Source organism: Arachis ipaensis, chromosome B4, assembly GCF_059453495.1.
Source record: "Arachis ipaensis isolate K30076 ecotype BB chromosome B4, ASM5945349v1, whole genome shotgun sequence".
Lineage (NCBI taxonomy): Eukaryota > Viridiplantae > Streptophyta > Magnoliopsida > Fabales > Fabaceae > Arachis > Arachis ipaensis.
Window position 1 is genome coordinate 13,293,021 of NC_142439.1, and position 4,802 is coordinate 13,297,822.

The 4,802-nt window shown below is 39.9% G+C and overlaps 1 pseudogene; it reads left to right on the top strand.

The window, feature by feature from the left end:
- The first annotated feature begins 777 nt into the window (after positions 1 to 777).
- LOC107636073 (stilbene synthase 1 pseudogene) lies at positions 778 to 1,341 on the top strand (annotated as a pseudogene).
- Positions 1,342 to 4,802: the final 3,461 nt, after the last annotated feature.

Here is a 4,802-nt window from a genome sequence, read left to right on the forward strand (position 1 = left end):
TTAAGAGAAAAAGATCTTTTAAAAAAAGATGTAAATTATAGCTTCTCAAAAAAGATTTTTTTTTTTTTAATTTTTCTAGTGCTTTTACTTTTACTACTAGAAATTTGCCAAACACGTTATAAAATAAAAAAAGATCTTTTTCAATAAAAAAAGATCTTTTTTTTATCAAAATAATGGCGCCCAAACAAGCACTAAGCTTTGCTATCCCAAAGAACATAGCCAAGCTTTGCTATCCCAAAAAACACAGCTAAGAAAAGATGGTGTCTGCGGGTGACCTCCGCAAGGTTCAAAGGGCGCGCGGAAGGCCCTGCAACCGTATTAGAGATTGGCACAGCAAATTCACCAAACTGTATTGATCAAAGCACATATGCAAATTACTATTTTAGAATAACCAACAGCGAGCACATGACCGACCTCAAGAAAAAATTTCATTGCATTTGTATGTAATTTTATTAAGTGTTTTAGTTTTGTTTTATTTTAAATATTTATTAAAGAAAAATTCGTCGTTTTACATTTATATTAATTAATACGTAATAATTAACATATTTTATGATATATCATATTCACTGCTTAATATTAATGATAATAATAACTATTTAATGAAAAAAATATTTTTATAATTATAAATTTGGATAAACTATTAAAATAGCATCTGAAGATTCAAGTCACTACAAAAATAACTCAAAATAATAAAAATGATGATAAACAACTTTTATATTTGACAAATAACTTGGTAGATGTGAATTACATATTATTATTTTAGGTGAGAGAACATAGATCAAGAACAGACATATGTATTTAATGGAAGAAATACTGAAGGAGAATCCTAACATGTGCGCATACAAAGCACTGTCGTTGGATGCAAGGGAAGACATGATGATCAGGGAGGTACCAAGGTTTGGAAAAGAGGCTGCAACCAAGGCAATCAAGGAATGGGGCCAGCCAATGTCTAAGATCACACATTTGATCTTCTGCACCACCAGTGGCGTTGCATTGCCTGGCGTTGATTACGAACTCATTGTACTCTTAGGGCTCGACCCAAGCGTCAAGAGGTACATGATGTACCACCAAGGCTGCTTCGCTGGCGGCACTGTCCTTCGTTTGGCTAAGGACTTGGCTGAAAACAACAAGGATGCTCGTGTGCTTATTGTTTGCTCTGAAAATACTGCAGTCACTTTTCGTGGTCCTAGTGAGAGAGACATGGATAGTTTTGTAGGGCAAGCATTGTTTGCTGATGGAGCTGCTGCAATTATCATTGGTTCTGATCCTATTCCAGAGGTTGAGAATCCTATCTTTGAGATTGTTTCAACTGATCAACAACTTGTCCCTAACAACAATTAAACAAAATTATTCACATAGGCAGACCAATTACAATATGTTCACCCAAACAATGTCACATAGATGCATATGATGAATGCCTGTCCTATGGCTAATGAGCTCATCTGTCGGTTATACAGCCAATCTGACATGTCCTGGTAGCTGACTATTGGACAGTCCCCTGACGCGCATCCCCATGAGTCTATGCATAGCTTTTTCTCATATATATATCAAATCGCTCAATGGGGGTATCATTCCCGGGAATTTATAAGTGCCTGGTCACCCTTACGTCATAGGGTCAACAAAGTATCGAGTCTCAACCTAGAATACGTGGTGGCAAGCTACGGTACTTTACCCAAGGAAACTCGTATCTCAGATAATTCAAATAAATAAGCCATATGAATACTTCAATCATAATTCATCAATACATATCTCATTTCCACATTTATTCAAAAATCATACTTTAAAATCATTCTTCATCATCCTTCATTCAAATTCAATCATCATCATCCATCCCCCCATTCCGTTCATCAATAATCCCAACTCAAAACATAGTTCATTCTTTTCTAAATAAATCAAACTTGAAACATATAATGTTTAAAACCAAATCTTTTTAAATATTTACTTCAAACGAAACTCCCAATTTTTATAAAATTTCGACAGCATCTCCTCTAAAACTCGGCCTCTGCCACCCTTTTCGGGTCCCATCCAAACATTCCCATAACCCTTCTCAACCATTTCCAAATCTCAATAATTTTCCAAAATTCAACCAGTTTTAATATCAAATTATTTTCAAATCAAACCATTTCCGATAATAAATCTTTTTCAAAATCAAACCAGCTCGAATATTAAATCATTTATGAAATCAAACTAATTCAAAATCAAACCGCTTCCAAAATCACTTCATTTTCATATCTTAAATCATTTCCAAAACCGATTCATTTACATTATTAAATTAACTTCAAAATCTATTCCTTTTCAACAACCGCACATCATTCAAGTAATCAAGCAATCAGTCATCCAATCCAGCAAACAACCATATTCATAAGACAATCATAATCACAGACATATATTTCTTCACATTAATATCTATTTATAACAACTCTGTAAGATAAAATAAATTTTAAGAAAAATCCCCTACCTCAACTCGTCGAAACTCACAAAACCAAACACGTCAAAACCCCCCCCCTTTTTTTCCCTCGCAACCCGCAGCAACCACAGCTTCAATCGCGACTCACAATAATCAGAACTCAACCCTGTGTTACCAAAACCTCATAAACATATATAGAAAAGCGACTAAAAGAGTTTTTGAAGCAAAAGCAACTTACTGCACAAGAACCAAAAGCGAAGGAGCCGCAGCTCTGGTGACGACTTTCGAAGAGCATAACAGTGACTGAGCTCCGGCGGGGGGGCTTTCACCGAAGGCAGAGGCAACCACCACGGCAGTAGCGGCGGTATAGAAATGGCGGCAAAGGAAGCTCCGGCAGTGGCAGCAGCGTGGCTGGTGGCGGTTCTCTCCCTTTCCCCACGCGTCTCTTTTCTTTTTGCACTTCTCTCTCCTGGAAAGCCTCCATTGATGGCGACGATGCTGGTGGCCCAAAGCAACGGCGACGCGACTACGAGATCGATGGCGACACATGAGGACGCGCTGCGACGACTGCAGCGGGCTGGACGCGGGCTAGGCAACAGCGGATCTTCGAGCCCTCCTTCTTGGCGCCTCTCTCTCTCTCTCTCTCTCTCTCTCTCTCTCTCTCTCAATTCCAAATTCGGTCTCTTTCCTCCTCAGCTTGGTTCGGCAGCTCGGTAGCGGCGGCTGTGGCAGGACATGTTGGCGGCAGTCTTCCCCCTCCCTTCTTCTCCGTTCAGCCCTCTCTTCTCTCTTCCCTTTCTTTTCTCTTCGTCTCAGTGTGTGGGGATTTGTGTGTGTTATAGGTGTGAAGCAGTTAGGGGGGTGAGGGAGTAAGGGCGGCTGATGAGCGGATAATTTATACGCTTTTTGGGGTTAATTTCATATAGTATTGAGTATGTTTTAGTTAGTTTTTAGTCTATTTTCATTAGTTTTTAGGAAAAATTCATATTTCTGGACTTTACTATGAGTTGTATATTTTTCTGTAATTTCAGGTATTTTTCTGGCTGAAATTGAAGGAGCTGAGTAAAAATCTGATTCAGGCTGAAAAAGGACTGCTGATGCTGTTGGATTCTGACCTCCCTGCACTCAAAGTGGATTTTCTGGAGCTACAGAACTCGAAATGGCGTGCTTCCAATTGCGTTGGAAAGTAGACATCCAGGGCTTTCCAGAAATATATAATAGTCCATACTTTGCACAAGGATAGACGACGTAAACTGGCGTTCAACGCCAGTTCTCTGCCCAATTCTGGTGTCCAGCGCCAGAAAAGGATCAAAAGCTGGAGTTGAACGCCCAAACTGGCACAAAAACTGGCGTTCAACTCCACAAATGGCCTCTGCACGTGAATTGCTTAATTCTCAGCCCCAGCACACACCAAGTGGGCCCCAGAAGTGGACCTCTGCATCATCCATCATAGTCTACTCATTTTCTGTAAACCTAGGCTACTAGTTTAGTATTTAAACAACTTTTAGAGACTTATTTTGCATCTCATGACATTTTAGATCTAAACTTTGTACTCTTTGACGGCATGAGTCTCTAAACTCCATTGTTGAGGGTGAGGAGCTCTGCTGTGTCTCGATGGATTAATGCAAGTATTTCTGTTTTCTATTCAAACACGCTTGTTCCTATCTAAGATGTTCATTCGCGCTTAACTGTGATGAAGGTGATGATTCGTGACACTCATCACCATTCTCAACCCATGAACGTGTGCCTGACAACCACCTCCGTTCTATATCAGATTGAATGAGTATCTCTTAGATCTCTTAATCAGAATCTTCGTGGTATAAGCTAGGATTGATGGTGGCATTCATGAGAATTCGGAAAGTCTAAACCTTGTCTGTGGTATTCCGAGTAGGATTCAAGGATTGAATGACTGTGACGAGCTTCAAACTCCTGAAGGCTGGGCGTTAGTGACAGATGCAAAAGGATAGTAAATCCTATTCCAACCGGATCGAGAACCAACCGGTGATTAGCCGTGCTGTGACAGCGCGTGAGCGTAGTTTTCACTGGAAGGATGGAAGGTAGCCATTGACAACGGTGATCCACCAACACACAGCTTGCCATAGGAGGACGTGCGTGCGTGAACAAGAAGACAGAGGAAAGCAGAGATTCAGAAGACAAAGCATCTCCGAAACTCCAACATATTCTCCATTACTGCATAACAAGTAACCTTTAATCCATGCTCTATTGTTTATTTGCAATTCAACTGATAAACATAATTGACTTCCTGACTAAGATTTACAAGATAACCATAGATTGCTTCAAACCAACAATCTCCGTGGGATTCGACCCTTACTCACGTGAGGTATTACTTGGACGACCCAGTGCACTTGCTGGTCAGTGGTACGAGTTGTGAAAA